Source organism: Mixophyes fleayi, chromosome 6 (assembly GCF_038048845.1).
Source record: "Mixophyes fleayi isolate aMixFle1 chromosome 6, aMixFle1.hap1, whole genome shotgun sequence".
In the NCBI taxonomy this organism is placed as follows: Eukaryota; Metazoa; Chordata; class Amphibia; order Anura; family Limnodynastidae; genus Mixophyes; species Mixophyes fleayi.
Genome location: NC_134407.1, coordinates 99,341,218 through 99,368,723, shown reverse-complemented (window position 1 = coordinate 99,368,723; position 27,506 = coordinate 99,341,218). Strand labels below are relative to the sequence as shown.

The 27,506-nt window shown below is 43.9% G+C and overlaps 1 protein-coding gene across 1 annotated transcript in view; it reads left to right on the top strand.

Annotated features, from left to right (window-relative positions):
* POLR3A (RNA polymerase III subunit A) overlaps positions 1-27,506 on the top strand; it is a 614,347-nt gene that overhangs the window by 524,533 nt on the left and 62,308 nt on the right. The window lies entirely within an intron of this gene.

The following is a 27,506-nucleotide window of genomic DNA, read 5'->3' as shown; positions in this document are numbered from 1 at the left end:
AAGTCAAACATGTAATAGGGCATTAGTCTAATGTCCAGGACTCACACTTCAGTCCATGATGTATTCACTTTCCTGGTGACTAATAATAAAATAAATAAACAATGTTAAAACATGCCTAGTCACAGTGCCTCCTATTGGTTGGAGATATAGCAGGCGGAATGGGAAGGGCATTCTTGCAGGTTGATGGAGAGAGGATGGCTCCATTGCCTGCCAATACAGGGGGAGTAGAAAGAGAATTCACAACACTCATCACACACATCCAGATTCCTTCGCCTTGTGTGCTTTTATGGAATCTGTGCATCTCAAATTCAATACATAGAAAAAGAGGATGTTTCTCCTTCTGTATAACAAGTACTGTGTATATAAATAACACATTGCACATAAATAAGTGAAGAACAGAGCGTAATAGTCGTGAAAGGTAGGTCAACTTTGCTTGTTATCATTCTGCTAAAATATGATCATTGGCCCACATGTCTGCAACAGTCATGGGAGACACCAACTGGTGTAGCCCAGAGGGCACCAACTGCTAGAAAATATATGTGTTTGCATGCAATTTTAACCAGTAATTGCACCACCTTATGTGAAACCTACACTTAAACAAGAAAAATCGTACTTGCGTAATATAAATATACATATACTAAGGTCCCTCTTTATTACTCACCGCAAGATAGTAAAATAGTTTTCAATCCTCATCACATAGATTAGGACTGAACTATCGTTCATATTTATTAAAACAAAACCTTCACACGAACAGCAGATCAAAAAAACTGATGTTCCTGTGAAGTAGAAAACTCACCTTACACTTGTCTCTTGTCTTCTTCACCTATGCAATGCTGATTGCGATGATGTTTCCTCCTTTCAATCCCTGTGCACATGCGGCGACTGAATACCTCATTCATGCGCACAGAAATGCCAGACTGCAAGTATGTGAGTCACGTGACAGGGAGAAGAGCTTAATATAGCTGACAAGTATCAAAAACATTAATGTACGCCAGCCTGAGCTGGCGTACATTAGCGTGAATAAGTTCCGAAAATGATTATTTTTTCGGAACTTAGCAAATTGCGTTAGGGAGCAGTCCCCATAAACTGTTATGGGAACTGCACTGCAAAATGATACCTGCTGCAATGTAATGCTCATAAATGTAAAACATACTTTGTTTTGCAGTACATTTTAGATGGAAAAATGTAATAGTAAATAGGCTCCAGAGTCACTTAAAATGTGTCTCTCATAAATTAGTCCTAACTTTAATTCAGGCATTTGCGTACTGAAGAAATTTCCAGTTCATATCACACAAACAATTTTAAGAAAGATTACCACTTAAAAAGCCATGTATTCAAGTAATAATGATCCCCCTCCCCCATCTTTGTTTGCTGTGGTTGTCTTTGTATTTTAATAAGTTAAACACAGTGGGCCAGATTCATTAAGGGACGCATACTGAACGCAATGACCGTTTTAAAAAAAAAAAAAAAAGTCGGGTATATGTATTCAACGAGGAGCAGATCTGAAGATACGTGTGATGATGAATACGGGTGTAGATCTGCTCTGCTGTACTAGACAAGACACTGCAGGATACATTCAATTCCTTTGTGGAATATAAATTCACAAAAGGACGCACAGAAAAAAAAACTATTCAGTTAATGTCACCTGTTAATAATATAGGCATTAATGATAAAACATGAAAAAAAAAAGTTTTTTGTTTTTCCCCATGAACAACATTTATTTGTTCATAATATTTATAGAATGTTATGAATGTCTACTGTACATAAAATAAATTTTTACAGTTACTCCTGATTGCACACATGTCCTAGCATACATACTCAGTCATCATCTCTAGTAATCAACACTTAGGGGCATATTCAATTGTTAGCGTTAACGATGAAAAACGAGCGCTCGAAAAATATTACCGTTTATACGGTAATATTGCGCGCGAAAAGCGTTAGTACGGTAGTTTACTCACGAAATTTCAGCACGCAGAGCTGCGAGCTAAAATTCCGTGAGTAATTACCGTATTAACGCTAAGATTTTTTTGAGCGCTCGTTTGTTAGCATTAACACTAACAATCGAATACGCCCCTTAGACTAATCCTGTTGCTGAAAAACAAGTACCTAAGAGATTGCCAGAGCTTGAATAGGATGATGCTGTGTGTGCTCAACCTTGGCAAGCCCTTACCGTACATTGACTACGGGCATACTCCTAATCCCTGCCACATTCCCTCCCTGACATTGTAGGCTGTAGTAATTGTCCATTGCACTCAAAGATAAATTGAGCATTGGTGCGTTTAGTATTGTATGACCCGGTTCTGGGCATGCTCAAAGTAATTGTGTGGATTATATGCACAAAATTGCCATTTAGGTCCCTGAATGGAACAGGTCCAACTAGTTTATTCAGGCTACTGCAGGGACCTGTATTGTATATGCGTACTTGTGTGTATAAATATCTAACATATTTCACAGTTAAACCTCATAGGAGGGTTATAGTTGACTAGTTTAGAGGAGAGGCTAGCTTGGTATACTGTGACCATATAGCGAAATAGTTCAATTACGCAGATATATGTATATATAATATATCTCACATTCTGTTTTCTTAACATCCACCAGGTGGAGCTGATATAGTGTTCACTGATATAGCAAATCCTCATCCATTCATCTGACTAGGCTGGTTTATACATACGTTAACCTATTAGTCCGCTGTTTTCAGAGAACATTATAAACTTTGTAATCAGCATACTCTGTTAATAGATTATAGTTATCACTTGATTTGGAAAGACAGTCCCTTCTTCGTTTGAAACATTCTCAATGTTACCAATTGTCCAACCTCCTTTTGGAAGATAAATGTTATAGTTTCTCCAAATTAAGTAACATTTTGAAAGATACAACTCCTCATTCTGTACATCATACTTGGGCAAGTTAAGCAGTTATCTTGAACCACAGATCTCAGCAGGCTGTGTACTTCAACAACTATTGAGAGACACAGGTTGATCAGCCTTCCTAATCTGTTTGGTTTATCTGTTTTTTATTATATTACCACCTGTTCCCTATGTCTTAGAGAGATCATTGAGTACTTTTTTAGGATTATTGCATGTTCTATAGTCACACTTTGGTTTAAAGTTTTAAAAATAACCACTTTGTGATTCAATGTCTTTTGATCTAGATTGCAGGCTTTGTACTTTTTGTTCTTGATTTAGTTAAGTTTAAATTAATAATATATTTTTAGTTGCATTACTGTTGTCACAAATTAATCATATGTAGCCCCACCACAAGCAGATAGGTATAAATGTAATATAATGTAGTATTTCAAAATGTGTGGGAGTGGATGGTTGCCTGATGCAATTCACTGAATGAATTCCTAGTTAGATTACCAAAAGCGCAGAAAAACTGCACATGCATTTTTTTATGCATTACACAGGACTCAATCCTAGAGTCCTGTTGAATGGATGTAAAACAAATCAAAATTGGATTAAATGGGCATTTGCACTTTTTGATTGAAATGTGAGGTATGATGGTGTTATATAAATACATATTTATAAGGTTAATAATTTATTGAATGTAGACTCCTACTCAATGCATTAAAACCACTCCTACCAGCACAATGTGCAATAGAAAACTAGGAACACACAGGCATCACTGACCTGAAAATGAAGCGTAGGTGCTGGCACCTGATGCAACACACTTGTGATAACCTATTCCAAATTTTAATACCACATTCATTACAGCAGGAATTTTCACTACCAACAGACCCTGAGATTGTACAAGCTGGGGCCTAATATTGGAACAATATATAAAACTTTAGCTCTGACACTGGTTAACCCAACTCCAAGATAGTAAATAAGCCTAGTGCATTCAGATAGAAAGCTTTAAGCAAAGTGAAAAGAGGGCTGGGCTGAAGTTCCATTCATATGACCTATTCAATGTATAACCCAATCATAGGCTGCTGGATCCCTAATATGAGCTCAGTTAGCTTTCTCCACTGTCCTCTGCCTTGTGGCGTTTTAGTTCAGTTAACTGTAGGCCCTTAAGAAATGCTGCATGGGTTTAATCTAGTTAAAGAGAGGTGGCTGCTCAAGCATTGGACAAAGTATAGGATATAGGGGAAAATTCAATGTCTCACGGACATCGCAAGGAAAAATGAGCGTAGATTTGTACCATAATTGTCGGCAATGTGAAAGGTGCAATTGCCAGCAATTGAATTCATCCTATAGATGCAACAATGACTATGTTTATTTGACAGGGAAGTCCCTCCTTTGTTTTTTGTAATCATGCCAATAAGTTGTGGGCAGTGACTCATAGATTATTAAAGCCTGATTTGAAAATTTGCCCAGGGAATAAGTAAAATTTAGTGGATTTGAATCTTGATCAATGCTATAGCATACAGTTAGAGGCAATATGTTTTAATATTACCAAAAGCATATTCAACTCTTTTTTAGGGATATGCACCGGCCACTTTTGGTGTCTCGTGTTTTTTGTTTTGGATTCGGATTTGCTTGAGGTTTTGGGTTCGGATTTGTTTCGCAAAACACCTGACGAAAGGTTTTGGTTCGGATTTAAGGTTTTGGATTCGGATTTATTTTGAAAAAAAACATAAAAAGTGTTAAAAACAAGTTTTTGGGTTTATTTTCACTCCTACGGTATTATTAACCTCAATAACATTCAATAACAATCATTTCCACTAATTCCCAGTCTATTCTGAACACCTCACACCTCAACTTGGGCTTTTTGGATTTTACATGCCCTGTACTAGGAGATTGGGCATCGGGCTTGCCAGACGACGTTGATGGCATTTCATCGTGTATGTCAGTGGTTCCCAAACTTTTGCAGTTCGCGGCACCCTTAGAGTCTCCAAATTTTTTCAAGGCACCCCTCCAAAATAATTATTGAGCAGTCCTGTTTTAGAAGTAGTTTGGTCAAAAAATTGTAATAAGTATTTAGGTCAGGACAGAAATACTTATTTAGTTGTATGCAAAAATGCCCCCTCTGCATCCAGACACTCTGCCCTCAGGCACTCTGTCCCCTCTGCATCCAGACACACTGCCCCCTCTGCATCCAGACACACTGCCCTCTCTCAAACTGCCCCCCCTCTGCCCTCTGTCACGCTGTCCCCCTCCTCTGCCCTCTCTCACAATGTCCCCCCTCCTCTGCCCTCTCTCACGATGTCCCCCCTCCTCTGCCCTCTCACGCTGTCCCCCTCCTCTGCCCTCTGTCACGCTGTCACACTCCTCTGCCCCTGTTATACTCCTCTGCCCCCTGTTACACTCCTCTGCCCCGTTGTGCCCCAGCTGTCATCCTCTCTGCCCGTTACACTCCTCTGCCCCGTTGTGCCCCAGCTGTCACCCTCTCTGCCCCAGCTGTCACCCTCTCTTCCCAGCTGTCACCCTCTCTTCCCCGCTGTCACGCTCTCTGCCCCAGCTGTCACCCTCTCTGCCCCAGCTGTCACCCTCTCTGCCCCAGCTGTCACCCTCTCTTCCCCAGCTGTCACCCTCTTTTCCCCGCTGTCACGCTCTCTGCCCCGCTGTCACCCTCTCTTCCCCGCTGTCACCCTCTCTGCCCCAGCTGTCACCCTCTCTTCCCGGCTGTCACCCTCTCTTCCCGGCTGTCACCCTCTCTTCCCCGCTGTCACGCTCTCTGCCCCAGCTGTCACCCTCTTTTCCCCGCTGTCACCCTCTCTGCCCCAGCTGTCACCCTCTCTTCCCCGCTGTCACGCTCTCTGCCCCAGCTGTCACCCTCTTTTCCCCGCTGTCACCCTCTCTGCCCCAGCTGTCACCCTCTCTGCCCCAGCTGTCACCCTCTCTTCCCCGCTGTCACACTCTCTGCCCCAGCTGTCACCCTATTTTCCCCGCTGTCACCCTCTCTGCCCCAGCTGTCACCCTCTCTGCCCCAGTTGTCACCCTCTTTTCCCCGCTGTCACGCTCTCTGCCCCAGCTGTCATCCTCTCTTCCCCGCTGTCACGCTCTCTGCCCCGCTGTCACCCTCTCTGCCCCAACTGTCACCCTCTCTTCCCCGCTGTCACGCTCCCTCTCTCCTCTGCCGCGCGCCAGCCATAGAAAAAAAAGAAAAAGCACAGAAACTTACCAATCCGCCGGGCGCCGGGACCCAGCAGCCTCCTCTCTCCCGCAGCAGCTTGTTACTGACGTCGATATTCAGTGACAGCTGCGGGAGAGAGGAGTCTTCTGGGTCCCGGCGCCCGGAGGATTGGTAAGTTTCTGTGCTTTTTCTTTTTTTCAATGCTTTGCCCGCGGCACCCCAGTGACAGCGCCGCGGCACCCCTGGGAGCCGCGGCACACAGTTTGGGAACCGCCGGTCTATGTCATGACTAGTGGCAGCAGCTTCAGTATTAGGAGGAAGTGGGTCTTGATCTTTCCCTACTTTATCCTCCAAATTTTGGTTTTCCATTATATGTAGCACAAGAGAGCGTACCCCTAAGCCACACACACTCTGCAAAGCCTTTAAAAATTACCAATGGACTTATACTGCAGAATCAGTGAACTTTGTAATATAGCAGTACCAATGGACTTATACTGCTGAATCAGTGAACTTTGTAATATAGCAGTACCAATGGACTTATACTGCAGAATCAGTGAACTTTGTAATATAGCAGTACCACTGGACTTATACTGCTGAATCAGTGAACTTTGTAATATAGCAGTACCACTGGAATTATACTGCAGAATCAGTGAACTTTGTAATATTGCAGTACCACTGGACTTATACTGCAGAATCAGTGAACTTTGTAATATAGCAGTACCAATGAACTTATACTGCAGAATCAGTGAACTTTGTAATATAGCAGTGCCAATGGACTTATACTGCAGAATCAGTGAACTTTGTAATATAGCAGTACCAATGGACTTATACTGCAGAATCTGTGAACTTTGTAATATTGCAGTACCAATGGACTTATACTGCAGGATTGTTTTTGGATATTTTTATTTTTATTTTATTTTTTTATAATTATTTTTTTTTTATTTTTTTTATAACTTTTTTTAAAAAATTTTATAACTTGGGAATAATGGGGAAATTACAATGCCCTTAGAAGGACAGAGCACAGGACACAGCACCACTGGACTGAGCAGAACACAGCACAGCACAGAACTGAACAGCACAGCACAGCACAGCACGAGATATAGCAGGACAGAGGACCACCTAACACAACCTCCCTCTACCCTGATCAATGCTCGAGTGAAGATGGCAGCGGCTAGCGGGTAATTTATAGAATACGAGTATCGCGAAATCCGACAGCGGGATTATGAGTCAGAGCCTCGGTTTCAGTTTTGCAATTGCCGGGAATACCCGGATCTGTCTCGGATCCGGCTCGGATCGGCAACGTTCGGGTGGGCTCGGATTTCAGATATCCGAGCCCGCTCATCTCTACTCTTTTTTTAACTTTTATTCTCTACCATAAGCCGCACATACACTGTTGCTACACAGGTGGGTGCATGGACTGAAGGTGCCTCCATGTGTAGTGAAGCTTAAAATGATGGTTCTTTAAACCCTTTGGAGGACACTCATGATGTAAATACAGGGCAAGTGCCTGCATGTTCAGTGGTAGAGTTTTCATAAGGTGTTTTTTTAATGAGTATATGCAGTACATTAAAAGCAACATCAGCATAATGCACTGTACAATTATTGGCACCATCTCTTAATAGGAGCTTATAGGATATGAGGATATGATATGAGCGTATCCTCAGAGATACAGTCCCAGAATGTAGTTTTCTCACCATTGCATCCTCATTATCAACTAACCTATTATTGTTACAAGTATAATTGCTCCCTTTAGATCAAACAATAATGCATGGAAATAGCATTGCTGTGTGACTGTCACTGTTTGTGACCCCCTCCCCCCTCACATTGCTGTGTGACTGTATAGGACTTCCCGCCCCCTCACATTGATGTGTGACTGTAGGACCCCCCTCACATTGCTGTGTGACTGTAGCACCCCTCTCACATTGCTGTGTGACTGTATATTGCTGTGTGACTGTATAGGACCCCCCCCCCCGCCCCTCACATTGCTGTGTGACTGTATAGAATCCCCCTCACATTGATGTGTGACTGTAGGACCCCCCCCTCACATTGCTGTGTGACTATATAGGCCCACCCCCCTCACATTGCTGTGGGACTGTATAGGCCCACCGCCCTCACATTGCTGTGTGACTGTAGGACCACCCCCCCCCCCCCTCCCATTGCTGTGTGACTGTATAGGAGCCCTATACAGAATGGCTGTGGGCACGGGCTGTTATAATCACAGGGTACAGTACCGGTACAATTATTGGTGGCACAGTGCAGAACTAGCTATTGGGCACCTGGTGCTGGTATAATCACTGGGTACAGCTTCAGGAATGGTTTGGTATTGTTTCCATGCAATATAAATAAAATGCATTTAAGCCAGGAGATAAGGACCTTTAGTGATGCTCCAGGTGAGGACGATGAGATTGGCAATGGCAGCAGGTGCCTGTTAGTGATGTAACAGGCATTAAAAGTCAATTCATACCCTAATGGTCAACTCCAATTAGGACCCATTAGTCAAAAACATGTTATAAGAAATAGGCAAATCAATTATTCCAGAAAAAATAGAATACCAAAAGATTTTTATGCTCAGCCTCCCTTGAAATAATAAAAATTTCCCCCTTAACTTTTAATAGGCTTGTTCTCCGATCTCTTTCTTTTTCTGAAAAAGCTGCTATTTCTCACGCAGGTGTGTCCTCCGTGCTGCGCTCCTCAATGAAAATGTCGGGCGTGATGACGTCACACCTGAAATTCACTGCGAGCGCAGCACGAAGGATGGGACCAGGGAGGAAGCCAGAGCCAGATCGACACCTGATGTGACCAAGTGACCGCAAGGTAAGTTTTTGGATTTTTTTGCAGGACTTTTTTTTTTTTCATTAAGAGCCCTGCCTGGGCCCCTGCCCATCATGCCCAGTCGAAAAGACGGCCCTGATGTCACATATACCTTTCATCTGCAGTAGAATCTGTAAATACATACTGGGCTCACGCCCACTCCCTAGCTGTCGCTGAACTACAACTCCCAAGATCCTTGGTAAACTTATAGTAAAATGACTTTTACTTTCCTATGTATCTTCCACAAGTCTGTGAGAAACAGTCATGCACTTACACATAATTATTATATAAATGTGTAGCAGTCCCATAACATAACTTGATATAATAATGAATTTGGTGCACTTCTTGCATTTTATTGTGAAGTCACAATTTCAACATACAACAGTTTCAAATTACAGCCAAAACTTAACCCCAGTAACCTGCACTGATAACATTGGCAATAATTGCATAAAATATCCGTATGTCAGGTCTGTGGTACAGGTTATGGATAGCGGAGATTTGCAAGCCATGTTGACAACCTTGCAATAGTCGCTCTACGGCAGTAGGCAGTCTTTCAGTGTGTTGTACACAATATCAATGGCTTAGTGGTTAGTACTTCTGCCTCTCAGCACTGGGGTCATGAGTTTGATTCCCAACCATGGCCTTATCTGTGTGGAGTTTGTATATTCTCCTGTCATCCAGTCGCAAAGTGGATCACAGATGCCATGGCGACTATGCTAGTATTAGATCTGCATCCAATGTCCACTATTAATGCAGCTGGTTTTAGACAGTTACTTGAGGTCTTCTGTCCCTATTACCAAATTCCATCACGACACCATTTTACTAGAAAAGCTATTCCTCACCTCTACCAGAAAATTCGTAAAAATGTAATTATTGGGCTACAAAATGCCATTCTACCCACTGTACACTTAACCACAGATATGGGATCAAGCGGAACTGGGCAAACTAAAGATTATATGACTGTGGCAGCCCACTGGGTTGGTGATTCGCCTTCACCAGCAGAAACAGCAGCAGCATGTACCCAAGTACGTCACATTTTTCAGAAGTACGCTACTCTGTGTATCAGCGGCTTCACTAAGAGGCATACAGCTGACAATCTGTTACAAAAAGTAAGGGATGTCATTGCAACATGGCTAATCCTGCTGGGACTCTCCTGAGGATATGTGATTTCTGATAACGCCAACCAATATTGTTAGAGCATTACAGTGGGGGGAATTGAATCACATTTCCTGTTTTGCTCACACAATCAACTTTGTGTTACAGAACTTTTAAAAAATAACAATGACATGCAGGAGATGTTGTCTGTGTCCCGAAAAATTTAAGGTCATTTTCGGGATTCTGCAACAGCATGTAAGAGAATGCAGTAGTTGCAAGAAGATTAGAATTTGAGGGGAATGTACTTTAGTCCAGCGAAGTAGTCACCTGTGAAGAGAGTGCAGACACAGTTAGCTTGAGTCAAGTGATTGCCTTAATTATTCTTTTTGGGAAGCAGCTAGAGAAATTGAAGGATGAAATAAAACTAAAAACTAAAAAGTAAATCCACTAACTATATTGTAATTGTAGATCTAGGACTTAATTCACTTTGCCAGGATCCAAGAGCTATCAACATCTTGTAATGACATCTCCTCCTTCAGTTTCTCTGGCAACTGCTTCTCGGAAAAAACGTAGCTTTCCCAAGACACCCAGTGGAGATGCAGATGAGTTAGAACAACATTTTTACATTTGCTCTGCTCTGAAAGAATTGCCCAAAAATCATGACAGCTCTGCAATAAAATGAACTACAAATTCCATGAGGAAGGCCATTATCAGCAATTACATCAAAGTACACAGACTTCTGTGATGGTGGATTCCAGTGGGGATGAATTCGTATTGTTTGAGGAAGATGTACACAATGATGAGGGTGAATATGATGACAGTGTAGATTGCAGGTGCTGAAATCTAGCTAAGAGAAGGGAGCTACCTAATGCTGGTATGCTTGGTAATATTTTGGGTAGAATGGTATCTTGGCAATTTTATGTTTTTCTACAGTAAACTTTCAGCTTTTTTTTTAGAGAGGTTTTCTTTTTCTTTAAAGAGGTACAAGCTTTTTATTTACATTTTTGTTTCCCTGACTTAAAACTACTATGCACTTGAACATAGGCTTTAGCACATGAGGTAGAGGGATTAGTATCATCATGACTGGAACTCCTGTTTCTGTATGAGCTATGGCACAATACAATGTCACTGGAGACTTTGAAGAACACTGACAGCCCTAATATTACAATTTCTGTTTCAGCACTGAACCCTGCCACCTCTCCTGTTTCTGAGTGAGCTATGGTACAGTAAAATGTAACTGCAGATTTAGACCAAGCCAGCCAGCACTATAATTTCTATTTCAGCACTGACTCTTAGCAATGGAGCATTCCTCTTTGTCTGTTACCTATATAACGTAGTAGTATTTGCTTGCAAATTCAGAAGAAAAGCCTCTCTTATATATCTACATATAAGAGGGGGTGTAAACACTGGTATGCCCTACCGCCACTTCTCCTGCCTTCATTGGAAAACTATCAAATTCCATTTAATTAGAATCCCATTACATTTTCCATACCACCACTTCTAAATTTCCACTTCAACCACTGTATTGGAACATGTTCAAAATCTGAGATAAATAAGTAGTTGACAAGAACTAGGGGTTCATTCCCTGGTAATCACTGTAGCTTTAAGAAAAGAGCATAGAGTCCCAAGACACTTTTCTAGATGTTGTCATTTTAAACGTGGAAAGCTTACATCTAAAGCCATCATTAATTTGGGTTTAAGGGGTGAGAACAGATTCCTTAAATTGGCTAAAGGGGAACTTTTTGTATCTTTTCTTAGATACCTTCTGCACCAAATGAACGTAATATAATTACTCCATGTATTATGTATTATTAAGTTTGTGGTTCTAGAGATTAGTGGGTGGTAGGGAGAGTGAACAACACATTCCGCTGGTTGTTTTCTGAAGTCTAGTAATATAGTGTTATTTCCATTAGAGTTAAGGTCTTTTTATGGGTTCAGTAACAAATTTATTATCTGCTGTTTTGTAGTACTTAATGATAACTATTTTGCATATTGTTTTTGGCTTAAATTAGTTTGATAAGTGATTATCTGATTTTCTAACATTCAAAGATTCGATTTTGCAGCACTGATTAAATGGGTTTACTGCAGTATTAACTGATCATGTTAATTACACTTACTAAGATCTTGTAGTATCATCATCATCATCTATTTATTTATATAGTGCCACTAATTCCGCAGCGCTGCACAGAGAACTCAATCACATCAGTTCCTGCTCCATTGGAGCGCACAATCGATATCCCCTAACATACACACAGACAACAGACAGACCGAGAGAGACTAAGGGCAATTTAATAGCAGCTAATTAACCTACCAGTATGTTTTTGGAGTGTGGGAGGAAATGGTGGCACCCGAAGGAAACCCACGCAAACACTGGAGAACATACAAACTCCAAACAGATAAGGCCATGGTCGAGAATCGATTTCATGAGCCCAATCCTGTGAGGCAGAAAAGGTAGTATTTATTGGTCAGGTTCTGTATTTACCAATTGGTTAATATGCACCCTGATTGCGAATAGAATTTTTATGCCTGATGACTTTCGAGATTTTGAAGCATGCCATTTTTATGATTTAATTATTGATTTGGTTATGTTTTTTTATGGGTTAAGATTTATATATTGTGTGCTGGTCTCTGAGACTTGAATGTATTTATTGATTTTGTTTTTGCATTTCTTATTGGTTAAGACGCGCACACCCTCTTTTATTCTGATTGCTGTATATTTGATTTTAATCCCTAGATTTTCTAGTATTTGATAGGACTAATTTGTAGTACTCATTGATTGGGTTCATTACAGTAGTCATTAATTTCATGTTTCATTCTTTTGGTTAATATGCATACACACCCTTGTTCTGATTGGTGCATATCTGATCTTGTTCACTAGACTGCTAAAACACATTAGCTTGATTGTAATTTTTTTTGCATACTTGTACTATACATGATATGTTTTGGTTAATAAATAACTATTCTTAAATATATTTATTTGTGCAAGTCTGTGCTACTTAGTATTATTATGTCCAGTGCTTTATTTTGTCATAGAACTCACAGAACTGAGTTCCGGAACCTTTTTTTTTAATGGATTTTCCAAGTTTTAAAAGTAACTTTTTTAAATTTGGGGGTAAATGTATCAATCTACGGGTTCTTCAACACCCGCGTGTTCAGCCTCTTCCGCGATTAAATTTCAAGCGGCGCTGCATTGTAAAGGGAAGTTAACCCTTTACAATGCATCCCTTGTTGGTTAAGATGCACAAGTTCATTACTCTGGTGCTTTTCTTTAGATTATATGTACTGGTTCAATTTAATAAATGGTTTAATTGCTCTGAAAAAAGTGTGCTTATTAGTTGGTTACATCTGATTTTCATATGTGTCACACATAAAACATCCCCATAACGGTATGCTTTATCAATATTGTACAATTACTCTTCTCTGCATGCCTCACTTCTTATCTTCTGACATCCTCAACAACATCATGGGTGATTTCAACATCCCTATTGCTAATCCAATTTCCAATGCTGCTTCAAAACTTCTCTCTCTAACCTCCTCACTTGACCTCTCCCAGTGGATTGAATCTGCTAGTCATCAGAATGGCCACTGTCCTGATCTTGTTTTCTCTAAACTATGTTCAATTTCTAATTTCCTTAACACTCCTTTCCCCCTCTCGGATCATCACCTTATTAGTTATTCGCTCAGTCCCAGTTCTTTAACCTCTCTATGTCAAACTCTTCCAAGCCTCCTCATACCCACAGGGATATTAACTCTATTGTTTTTCAACAGTTTTCCACCTCTCTCCAACACCTTCTCTCCCCAATTTCTACATTCTCTTCCCCTCATTTTCACCATACCCTAGCATGCCCTTGATCATGTGGCTCTTCATACTCTGTGTAGAGTTCGTTGTCAAACATGGCACACTAAAGTAACACGAAATCTACAAAAACTTTCTGTCATGGTTACAAACAGGAGTACAGCTAGGAGCCACGAATATGGTGAAAACACTCTGTTTATTTGCAGAAAAGTATAAATAGCAGGTAATCAAGAGTAGTAGTAAATACCAGGTGCAAGCTGATGCAGGAAGTAATATGAATCTTCAGAAACCAGCAGGTACACAGCTAATGCAGGGAAGCAGGAGGTATGAACAGATTCCAAGCAGCATGTAACCAGAGGAGCAAGGCAGGAGGAAGAATCCACAGGGTGCAACAACAGGATATGACATCAATAGCCAGCAATGTGTGCTGGGAGTGACAGGTATAAATAAGGAAAATGAGACCACACCCAGGTGCATGGGATAATTAGTGAACAGAAAGGTTAACTCCTAAAGCACAAGAAATGCACAATAGCAGCACCTCTGGACATCAGAGGTACTGCTGCAAACACATAAAAAGAACAAATACAAATAATAAAGTCCAAAAGGTAGGAGCTGCCAGGCGCCCAAATTACCACCAATGTCTGAATTCATCAGAATCATAGTCCACAATAGGGGCCCTGGCAGAAAAGTCCTCGTCCATGGGCGGAAAGGCAAAGGGGACCATGCCAGCTGCCAGTTCAAGCACTGCAGAACCACCTCTCTTCTTACGTCCTCCTCTCTTACGGGACTTCCTTGGAGTTGGGATCTGCACCAACTGGGAGGAGCACAAAGGTATCACTTGGCCAGGTGAAATGGGTGGTACTGCTGATAATGTAGAGGCCCCACAAGATGGCATAGCGGGAGGTGTTGGTGAAAACTTGTTGATCACAGCCTCAACAAATAGTTGTAAGTCAGACAGGATGGGGTGATCAGACTCAATCAAAGGGTTTACCCATTCCAAAGCTTCTCCTCTAAAATGTGAAATAAGGAACAGTACCTGTCTCTTAGGGCTGTTAACAAGCTCTGGTATAAAGGGAACATAAGAAACAGCAAATCTCAGAAGGGCACTAAGTTGGGAAATGTGCCCCTCAAATAAAGGCAACGGGTCAGACTTGGTACCCTCAGCACAGGATGACTCGGACTTGGCAGCAGACCCGGACTGGGCAGCAGACTTGGCAGCAGACCCGGACTGGGCAGCAGACTTGGCAGCAGGCTCGGACTGGGCGGCAGACTTGGCAGCAGGCCCGGACTGGGCGGCAGGCTTGGCAGCAGGCCCGGACTGGGCGGCAGGCTTGGCAGCAGGCCCGGACTGGGCGGCAGGCTTGGCAGCAGGCCCGGACTGGGCAGAAGGCTTGGTAGGGACAGCACTGTGAGAAGCTTCGGGGCCGACATCTCTGTGAGAAGCCTCGGGGCAGACAGCGCTGTGAGAAGCCTCGGGGCAGACAGCGCTGTGAGAAGCCTCGGGGCAGACAGCGCTGTGAGAAGCCTCGGGGCAGACAGCGCTGTGAGAAGCCTCGGGGCAGACAGCGCTGTGAGAAGCCTCGGGGCAGACAGCGCTGTGAGAAGCCTCGGGGCAGACAGCGCTGTGAGAAGCCTCGGGGCAGACAGAGCTGTGAGAAGTCTCAGGGCAGACAGCGCTGTGAGAAGCCTCAGAGCAGACAGCACCAAGTGGTAACTCGGGCTGAACCGCATGGACAGGCAACTCGGGCTGAACTGCATGGACAGGCAACTCGGGCTGAACTGCATGGACAGGCAACTCGGGCTGAACCGCATGGACAGGCAACTCGGGCTGAACCGCATGGACAGGCAACTCTTCTGGAGCAGACTGGAGGGACAGGACCCCCTCTGGAGCAGACTGTAAGGGCAGCGCCCCCTCTGGAGAAGACTGTAAGGGCAGCGCCCCCTCTGGAGAAGACTGTAGCTCAGGAACAGAGACAGCGGCTGGAGACTCAGGGCCGGACACCGTGGCAGGAGACTCAGGGCCGGACACCGTGGCAGGAGACTCAGGGCCGGACACCGTGGCAGGAGACTCAGGGCCGGACACCGTGGCAAGAGGCTCAGGGCCGGACACCGTGGCAGGAGACTCAGGGCCGGACACCGTGGCAGGAGACTCAGGGCCGGACACCGTGGCAGGAGACTCAGGGCCGGACACAGTGGCAGGAGACTCAGGGCCGGACACAGTGGCAGGAGACTCAGGGCCGGACACAGTGGCAGGAGACTCAGGGCCGGACACAGTGGCAGGAGACTCAGGGCCGGACACAGTGGCAGGAGACTCAGGGCCGGACACAGTGGCAGGAGACTCAGGGCCGGACACAGTGGCAGGAGACTCAGGGCCGGACACAATGGCAGGAGACTCTGAGCAAGAAGCAGATGAAGGCACCTTGGAGCAAGAGGCAGATGATGGCACCTCGGCACAGGAGACAGAGGCTGGCACTTTGGCACAGGAGACAGAGGCTGGGACCTCGCAACAGGAGACAGAGGCTGGGACCTCGCAACAGGACACAGAGGCTGGGACCTCGCAACAGGAGACAGAGGCTGGGACCTCGCAACAGGAGACAGAGGCTGGGACCTCGCAACAGGAGACAGAGGCTGGGACCTCGCAACAGGAGACAGAGGCTGGGACCTCGCAACAGGAGACAGAGGCTGGGACCTTGCAACAGGAGACAGAGGCTGGGACCTCGCAACAGGAGACAGAGGCTGGGACCTCGCAACAGGAGACAGAGGCTGGGACCTCGCAACAGGAGACAGAGGCTGGGACCTCGCAACAGGAGACAGAGGGAGTTGGCGCCTCAGGACAGGCAGGTGGAGCTGGCGCCTCAGGACAGGCGGCTGGAGCTGGCAGATTTGGAATGCAGAGAGGAAACAACAGGAGATGGTTCAGTAAGCTGACGTGGTCTACGGATAGGACATTCTTGCAAGAAATGTGCATTGCTGGCACAGTAGAGACACAACTTGTTTGTTATTCTGCGTTGTCGCTCCTCTTCGGTCAAATGTGAATGGGAATTAGTTACCCCATAGTTCTTAGAAAACAGCAAATTTGTAGAAGCACTTTTAAGAGGTGCTATTTGCACAGGTACATCAGCAAAGAAGGTGGATTGAGACAGATCAGCAGCTTCTGAATTAGGAGAGACAGAATCTGACAGTCTCCTGAGTGGGTACATAAGCAAAGTGGAAAATTTAGCAAGCTGGGAGCGTAACAGGATTATGTCCATTTGTAAAGCCTGTAGCTGTGGCAATTCAAAAGCTGGTAAAGCAGACATGTTCCAAAAGTAAACGAAAAATGAATTCCAGAACAAAAAAGGTCCCAGAATAAAAAACTTTCACCTGACTCCTTAGCTGTTTTTTGGGCTGGTTATACTGTCACGGTTACATACAGGAGTACAGCTAGGAGCCACGAATATGGTGAAAACACTGTTTATTTGCAGAAAAGTATAAATAGCAGGTAATCAAGAGTAGTAGTAAATACCAGGTGCAAGCTGATGCAGGAAGTAATATGAATCTTCAGAAACCAGCAGGTACACAGCTAATGCAGGGAAGCAGGAGGTATGAACAGATTCCAAGCAGCATGTAACCAGAGGAGCAAGGCAGGAGGAAGAATCCACAGGGTGCAACAACAGGATATGACATCAATAACCAGCAATGTGTGCTGGGAGTGACAGGTATAAATAAGGAAAATGAGACCACACCCAGGTGCATGGGATAATTAGTGAACAGAAAGGTTAACTCCTAAAGCACAAGAAATGCACAATAGCAGCACCTCTGGACATCAGAGGTACTGCTGCAAACACATAAAAAGAACAAATACAAATAATAAAGTCCAAAAGATAGGAGCTGCCAGGCGGATCGTGACACATTCTCGTAACTTTCTTGTAAAGCAGAACGTCAGTGGTGCAAATCTTGTACCTCTAATGATTTCAGCTCATATACTGCTATCTACCACTCCTATCAAAATGCTCTGGACACTGCTAAACAAGCATATTTCCAGTCTCTCATCTATGCTCAGGCTTCTAACCCCAAATGATGTTTTAATACATTTAAATCTCTTCTCAATCCTCCCATCCCAAACCCTCCGACTAACATCAGTGCCCAGGATCTTGCCTCCTATTTCAAGCACAAGATTGATAAGATCAGACTTGAAATTGTATCATCTCCCTCAACTATCAATCAGCTTAATTCCTTCCCAGCATCCTCTAATTCCCTCTAACTAAAATCTGAAATCTCTCTCTCTCTACTGGTATCTTTCCATCACTATTCAAGCATGCAGTGATTACTCCTATTCCAAAAAAAAAACAATTCTGACCCAAACTCTCTCTCAAATTACCGCCCCATCTCTCAGCTCCCATGTCTCTCCAAACTTCTTGAGAGAATTGCCTACACTCGCCTCACATGTTTTCTTTCTGCAAACAATCTATTGGATCCTATTCAATCAGGCTGTTGCTCTCAACACTCCACAGAGACTGTGCTGACCAAGGTTGTCAATGATCTGATCACAGCTAAAAGTAAAGGTGATTACTCTCTACTAATTCTCCTGGATCTCTCTGCTGCATTCGACACTGTCTTATCCTGGTTCTCATCCTACCTATCTAATCACTCTTTCAGTGTTAATTTCTCTGGAACAACTTCCACTCAGCTTTCTTTATCAGTTGGAGTACCACAAGGCTCAGTCCTAGGTCTTCTGCTATTCTCTATCTACACCACTTCTCTTGGAAAACTAATAAGCTCCTTTGGATTTCAGGATCATCTCTATGCGGGTGATACTCAAATTTATCTATCTTCTCCTGCTCTCTCACCATCTGTGTTGTCTCGCGTTACTGACTGTCTTTCTGCCATTTCATCTTGGATGTCCTCTCACCAACTCAAACTGAATCGTTCAAAAACAGAATTAATATTATTCCCAATAGAAGCATCCTGCCTGACATTTCTATTTCTGTTGACAACATGACCATAAATCCCACCCCGCAAGCCCGCTGCCTAGGTGTAATCCTTGACTCGCAACTATCCTTTGTTCCCCACATCAACTTTATATTTACATCATGCTTCATACATCTAAAAAACATTTACAAAATACGTACATCTCACATAAGACACTGCAAAAACTTTAATTCATGCACTCATCATCTCCCGCATCGACTATTGTAATTCCCTCCTTACTCGTCTTCCCAAAATCAGACTCAAGCCCCCTACAATTTATTTTGTACACAGCGGCTAGATTGATTTTCCTTGCAAATTATTTTTCCTCTGCTGAGCCACTCTGTCAGTCTCTACATTGATTTCCTGTTTTTCAACTAATCAAATATAAAACTCTTCGACTAACATACAAGGCCATCAACAAAATTGCACCAACACACATCTCCTCACGTATCAAAATATTTCCAAACTCGACATCTTCATTCTGCACAAGATCTGCATCTCTCTTCCACTCTCAACACTTCCTCCCACTCTCAGTTACAGGACTTTTTTCGGGCTGCACCCATTTCATGGAATTCTCTCCCTTGCCCAACAAGACTTTCCTCTAGTCTTAAAACCTTCAAGTGTTGTCTTAAAACCCACCTCTTCAGACAAGCTTATAATATTGCTCAAGCACCCTTTTAATCTCCCTAGGCTACCCTATTACCACCCTTAAGACAGCTAACACAAGTCAACCAATAACCCTCTGACCAACATAGCTGTGTGACTGAGCATACAGCCCACTAAATACTTCTTAACCTTTGCATTCTAGTTGGTCAAATATGCAATATAATGTAGCACTTACCCTTGTGTATCAAACCATTGTCCCATAGACTGTAAGCTTGCAAGCAGGGTCCTCTTACCTCTATGTATGTATTACCCAGTATTGTTTTATCACTGTTTGTTCCCAATCATAAATCGCTACGAAATCTGCTGGCGCTATATAAATAAAGCCGAAGTCCTTGCAGAATCCTATGGTCCCATTGGGTTGTGGTACAAGTACAATTGGACGATTCCACTCACTTGTCGTTTCTTTAACCACATCAAACTTGACAATTTTCTGCACCTCCTGCTTTGCTGCCAACTGTCTTGCTTCAGGGATATGATATGGCTTTGCTTGACTACCAACCCCAATGAGTAATCGTTGTCCTGTTCAATTAGGGTGGTACATCACAGTAGGGTCAAAAAAGGTCTCTGTTCCACCACATCATATCCTCAGGCAGAGGCCTTTGCTGTGAAGACAATGAGGACCCTATTGGTACTTTTGACTGTGGTGAAACAAGGTATTATTATCACCTCAACCAGTCTGTCCCTCGTTTCCCACAAGTGGACTATAAAAACATATACTTATCTAGCCCTCTGGTTCACCATATTTGTCAGTCATATTTAAACTTGTATATATTCTACTTGTAAGAATATTTGTGTAACGATCGAACTTGGGGATGCCGCTGACTGGTATTGACTCTACTAGGCAGGAAGGCGCGGAGTCTAACATACCACCGGTATTCACCAGGGACCCTTGCAAGAAGGTATGGGCTTGGCTGCGTGGGGAACGCAGGTCACGGTCCTTCAAGCTAGTTAACAGTGCAGCGGGAGATTGCAGGAGTGGTCGTATGGTCCGGGTCTTTAGCCAAACGATAGCGTGGTACAGAAGGATGATCCAGAGGAATGGTGAGGAGGAAAGCCAAGGGTCAGTATCCAGTAAGCAAAGAAGCCAAATTGTGACAGAGAATGGTCAGGAACAAGCCGGGAGTCAAACAACAAAGGTAACTATAATATGGGAACAGGATACTATGCTGGAGAAAGGTGAAACCAATACTCTGGCACTGGAGAGGAGGAAGGAGGGGCTATTTATAGTAGGACACTAGACCTAATTGGACTAGCAGCGGTCAGGTGCTCTTGACCGCCAATATACAGAGGAAAAGCGACCCGTTGCCTAGCAACAGGAGGCATGCATGGCCGCGAACCGGAAGTACTTCCTGTTGCTAGGCAATGGGACGGGGACCCGACAGTGGAGGCAGGCGTCCTCTCCCAACACCTAACATGGTGTGAGAGCCGCGCCTGACAGTACCCCTCTCCTGACTCTTTGGAGTCGAGGACTTATTCTGAGCCAGGAGACGTGGAGCATGCAGATCTCTCTCCTCAGACCCGTAGCCCCTCCAATGGACCAAGAACTGTGATTTACCTCAAAGGGTTCGTTCTTTAAGGATCGGCTCGACTTCAAACTCATCCCCGAACGTGGTCTTGAGGAGGAGCAGGAGTTTTCTCAAACTGAGTAAGATAATGGCTGAAACTGGGTTGACGTGGCCGGAAGCTTTGCCACTAGTCCTCCATAGCATCCAAACCACTACTAGACTGCCTCTTAATCTGTCTCCCTTTTTGGCCGACAGCCTCGTTTGATCGTAAGTCCAGAAGATGACTTGAAGTGTAACAATGAAGTGACTGTGCAATATCTCATAAAAATGAGCAGACAGCTAAAACAACAACAAAAGCTGAAAATGCTGTCACCTGTTATGCCAGAAACAAACTGTCATGATGTTGAACCTGAGGAATATGTTATGATCCGCAATTTCTTACGCTCAGATTGTTTAACAGACCATTGGGAACACCCGTACCAGGTGTTGCTGACCAGCACCACGTCTTTGAATGTTGCAGAAAGAGACACTTGGGTCCATTCCACTCACTGCAGGAAAGTCAGTAGCCCGGAGAAAGTACGAGATAAAGCCGAGACCGACGACACTGATCTGTCACTCGTAAACCTGTTTCGGGAGACCTAAAGCCTGCAGTCAAGACACCTGAGCCAAGGATGTTGCCCAGACTATCATTCCAGCAATTTTCTTTTGTTCCAGGATTTTTCTTGTTTTTATTTTTTGTAGGACACCCTATTTTTGTGAAGGATGGATGACAGAGACGGGATCTGGTAGTGGTACTGATGAAACGGAGTTGGAGGAAAGATTGATAGAACCAACAGTGCAGCCCATTATCAAGCTTGGTCCAGGGATTATGAAAAGGTCTGTTAACTCTGGAACTCGGAGACAGTGTGTGGGGCTATTGTCTGATGAATATTGTATTTGTAAGTACTGTGACTCCCTAGTTGAAGAGAAATGCATCCAGCGATGCCAGTCCAATAGTAATCTGGACGTGGGCGGGCATCCTCTGAAGGATTATCACTCCCTAGTGGGTAAGGTCCTAAACCAAATTGAGTGCTGGGTGTGCTCACATGTGCCTCAGGGACAGCATAACATAAGACTAGTGCCGTTCGAACTAAATATTTTTGAGGTCCTCGAATTACGGGGAGGGAGGTCCATAGAAGTGAAGTACAATATCACTAGGTCCCCTAGTCTGAAGCTTTGCCAATACTCCTTAGACCGGTCTTTACTGTGTCTAAATATCTCACATGTAAAAAAACTGGAGAATTGGGAAGCTGACATACCAGATCAGACAATGGCTCGCCACACTTTTTTTGAAGGGAGACTTTCAAGGTCACTAATAGGCAGGAATGTTGATGGGCATCGACACGTCCACAGAAATAAGACAGTACTTGTTGGGAGGGTTCCTCAGAGTTATTGTCAGGATGTAATCCATGCCGCAACTTGTCTTGAACAGATGGAGACAATGGGTATAGGAAGATTTTGTCAAGACACTGTGCAATATTATCAGCGATCCTGCTTACCTTATGTCCTCCCAGATGATGTGTACTATGTTTCTGGGAGAAAGCCTTATTCTTGGTTAGCTCCGATTTACAAAGGTTTGTGTTTCTTAGGTAAATTGGTTCCTGAGATCATAACTATTATACATGAGGAAATGGTTGGTATTCATAAGACTACATCACCACCATACATACACACACGCACAGTATGAACATCGTGGCAAAAGAAACAGGATTCCTGGTGAAGAACCCATAGCTCCAAAATTGATTAGTGAAGCCACTGGTTTCCATGTTATGGTTGCATTAGATCCCACCAGGATCGCTCTGGGAACTTTAAATTTAAAGTATATTTAGGACCAAGCCAAATTGATAGATAATATCACTGAGATGTATGATGACACTTTCAGGTATACGGGTAGAGAGCTACAGGCTTATAAAAGAAGTTGGTGCAACATAGACTGGTGTTGAATTATCTAACATCTATTACTGGTGGATATTGTGTGACATTAGCCACCCAGTTCGGTGTCAAATGTTGCACATACAGATGACCCCAAGGAAGTCATAGACCGGAAAATGGATGAAATTCTGCAACTAAAATTGGAATTTCGGAGGAACCATAATTCTTCATGATATGAGGTTGGAGAAAAGGTGGCAGAATGGTTCTCATGGTTGAATCCTGTGAAATGGTTCTCCGGTCTAGGAGAGTGGGTACAGGAAATGGTTGCTAGTATAGGTAAGCTTCTTCTCCTTATACTTGGTGTCATCTTAGTAATTGGCTGATGTGTCAGATGTGTTCCTACGGTGTGGAATTGTGGAAAGCAATCTACTGAGGAAAATACTGAAAACGAGACTGTTATGGTGGTGAGGGTTACAGGTATTATGGTATGTGAAGAACTTAATTAGGTGATAGTTTCTGTCAATATCAAAGGGTGGAGCTGTCGAAGACAGATAATTGGATATGGTCATTTCAATTAATATCTAACAACTTGGTTGTCTTTTGTCTGAAGTTATGTGAATAGCACACTACGGCGTGGAGTAGCGTAACTAACCGCAATACGTGGCAAACACTTATACACTTGTAATTAGCTCACTTGTAAAAGTAGTTGCAACACATAGTCATTTAGGCAGAAAGTAGCAGAGTTTATGGTTAAATATTATAATGTCATATACATGTTAGTGAGAGCTAAGGTTCAGGTCACAGGAAACATGTCATGTCTGGTACCATTCTAATACCTATTTATTCGCAGCCGTCCGGTTCAATTGCCAAACTGATCGCACGTTGTGTATGCTAGATATGAATTGTAGGGAATAAATGGTTAAGAATGATATTGTCTGTGTAATGCAAATAGACCAGTTTAAACAGGTTCCTGGCGGGAAGATTAGGAATGCATCTCCAGTAGAGCTGACCCCCACCTTAGGATGTGATCTTTCGAACTGGCCAATGAGCTGCATTGCACTGGACCCTCCTGATGCCTGAACCAATGGAAGCAAGCAAACTCATTTGTATTGTTTTCACTGTACCACTAACTGTATATAAGCAGGGGTCCTGAGACCAGTATTCAGTCTCTTTGACCACAGACTTCTGTATTGAATGCTGTATACTGGATCCAGGGCGCCTGCTAAGTAATGGCTGTACTTATTTTATTCTGCTACTTTTGGCTATTAAATCACATTATGCGATGGAACCACATCACTGGAAGTGGACAATCGTTATTGGATAGCAACTAGACGGTCATAACAAGAACGACGTCCCTGTTTCAAAGATCTAAGTTTAGATTCTGCAGTAGAAACTTTGTCAGGCTTGTCATACAGGAGACCCAAGGCTTGGAAAAAGGAAGCTACAGATAACAGTTCCGGACCGTCGGGGTACAATCCAAATGCCCAGGTTTGTGGATTTCCTTGCAACAATGATATTGCAATACCCACTCGCTGCTGTTCCGCACCGGAAAACCAAGGATATAGCTTGAAATATAATTTGCAGCTTTCCCTAAAGTTGTGGAAATCCCTTCGATTGCCAGAAAATTTGTCTGGAAGATGAAGCTTGGGTTCTTGAACTTCAACTTCCTGAGAAGAGGTAATTCTGTCATAAACAGACAATCTGGTAGAAATGTCTTGAACAATCTGATATTGAGCCTGCAGTCGATTAGCCAGCACTTGTGCAAGGGAAGGAGGAGTAGGATCCATGGGAGTAAATCCCAAGTATGTGGGCTGATTATAATGTCACGAATCACCCTATGAGTTATCAGAACCTGTTGTTGACAAGAGCTTCACCTATAGCAATTCCCTTTCCTATAGAACTAGATATGTTCGTCGGTACTCGGTTGTCCCCAAGACTTATTCTCAAGTAGTGATAACTCAACTCCGGTATGTAGGCACCACAGAGAACTTGACAGTGGGATGCTGAGTAGAGATACTCCTGGACCAGATTAAGCAGAAACACTTAGTAACAGGATGCAGTACCAACCTCCACCAGTATTACAGATTGGCAGTGTGGAGTAGAGGATGGTGTAGCACCAGCTGTGGCCTAAGTGAGATGGAGCTAAAGAGCAGCACAGTGTCAGTGAAAATACCAGAGCAAGATGGAGCAGTACATCTGTGCTGCGAAACACTACAGACACAGGTGAGTCTGATGGAGCAGATAGCTGGCACCACGATCCTGCGGATGGGAGGAGATCTCTCAGATGAAAGGGAAGAGTCTGAATCCAAATAGAAGTCAGGGCCACGAGCAAACAAGCAAGGTCAGTATTCAGGCAGAGGTCAAGGTCACGAGCAAACAACCAAGGTCGGTATCCAGGCAGAGGTCACAGCAGGTATCAATCAGGAAACTGTCAGATAAATCACAGAACCAGGAGCATGGAGAAGCAAGCGTGTGAACGCTATAAACGGCAAAGGCAGAGTGAAGCTGACAGGTATTTAAACCAGTAGTAGCCAATCAGGGAGGTGTCAGATAGAGCTGTAGGTGAGAGGAGTTCAGGTGATCACACTAAGGCTGAAAACAACACTGCAGCAGCCAAAAAGAGAACAGCAGTTACCTGCTGTTCCTAACATATAGCATAATTTACTTTAATCAGAGTTAACATAAACTACAAATGTTCTCCTCGTTTCAATTATGTAGTATCTTGACCAAACTGTTGCGTGAATTCGTAAAAACACAGAGACTTGAACTTATTAAGTGTAATTTACTATGGAAAATACATCCACAATGCTTAAGATAAAACTGGTAGTAAAATGCATACAAATATAATGCAATTGTTTCTTATAAAATAAAAAGGATAAAACATAGAATTGATAGCTCACTTATAATCAAGTTTCCGGTGCTGGGAGAAGCAGGAAAAATGGGACACTCTTCAATCAGAATGACTCCCCAAAAGTGAACAAATTTTAACAGTCACAGTGCAGTTTTAAAACCACACTGCAGGGCCCACAGCCCCCTTCCTGTGATGTTAGAACAAAATGGTCTGTGGGAATGCAAATTAGGGTTTCATGACTCTGCTGGAGAAACACCTTCTAAGTTAGATTTTTGTTACCCTGACCTAACTTTTCACAAGTATGACTTACAAACATGATTTTAACTCCACACATAAGTTCCCCTTCATCTGCATACCACACATGCTTCTGGTATGATATGGAGAAAATGATATGATATTTTCATGTGACCCTATTCCGCTTGAATTTGTCATTAACATATAACCCTGTCCAGGGCCGGACTGGGACTAAAAATCAGCCCTGGCATTTAAAGCTCACAGGCCCACGTGTTGTGGGCTCCATGCACTATATTGTTGCACACTGATGCTGGCACAGTACAACATGATGTAGTATGAGTGTGTGTGTGGGGTGGTATTTATTTCTCCTAATGACCCTCAACATTACATTGTTAGCATCCCAATTACATCAATAAATACCATGACAATACATTATTAGTACCCAAATTACAGCAATAAATAACCCCCCACACACACTCATACTACATCAATCACCCCTACATTACAGCAACCGGCATCACCCCCCACATTACAGCAACCGGCATCACCCCCCACATTACAGCAACCGGCATCACCCCCCACATTACAGCAACCGGCATCACCCCCACATTACAGCAACCGGCATCACCCCCCACATTACAGCATCCAGCATCACCTCCCACATTACAGCAACCGGCATCACCCCCCACATTACAGCAACCGGCATCACCCCCCACATTACAGCATCCGGCATCACCCCCCACATTACAGCAACCGGCATCACCCCCCACATTACAGCAACCGGCATTACCCCCCACATTACAGCAACCGGCATCACCCCCCACATTACAGCAACCGGCATCACCCCCCACATTACAGCAACCAGCATCACCCCCACATTACAGCAACCGGCATCACCACCCACATTACAGCATCCAGCATCACCCCCCACTTTACAGCAACCGGCATCACCCCCCCACATTACAGCAACCAGCATCACCCCCCACATTACAGCAACCGGCATCACCCCCCCACATTACAGCAACCAGCATCATCCCCACATTACAGCAACCGGCATCACCCCCCACATTACAGCATCACCCCCACATTATAGCATCCAGCATCACCCCCCACATTACAGCATCCAGCATGACCCCCCACATTACAGCGTCCAGCATGACCCCCCACATTACAGCATTCAGCATGACCCCCCACATTACAGCAACCGGCATCACCCCCCACATTACAGCATCCGGCATCACCTCCCACATTACAGCATCCGGCATCATCCCCCACATTACAGCAACCCGCATCACCCCCACATTACAGCAACCGGCATCACCCCCCACATTACAGCAATCGGCATCACCCCCCACATTACAGCAACCGGCATCATCCCCCCACATTACAGCAACCGGCATCACCCCCAACATTACAGCAACCGGCATCACCCCCCACATTACAACATCCGGCATCACCCCCCACATTACAGCAACCGGCATCACCCAGCACATTACAGCAACCGGCATCACCCCCCACTTTACAGCAACCGGCATCACCCCCCCACATTACAGCAACCGGCATCATCCCCACATTACAGCAACCGGCATCACCCCCCACATTACAGCATCACCCCCACATTATAGCATCCAGCATCACCCCCCACATTACAGCATCCAGCATGACCCCC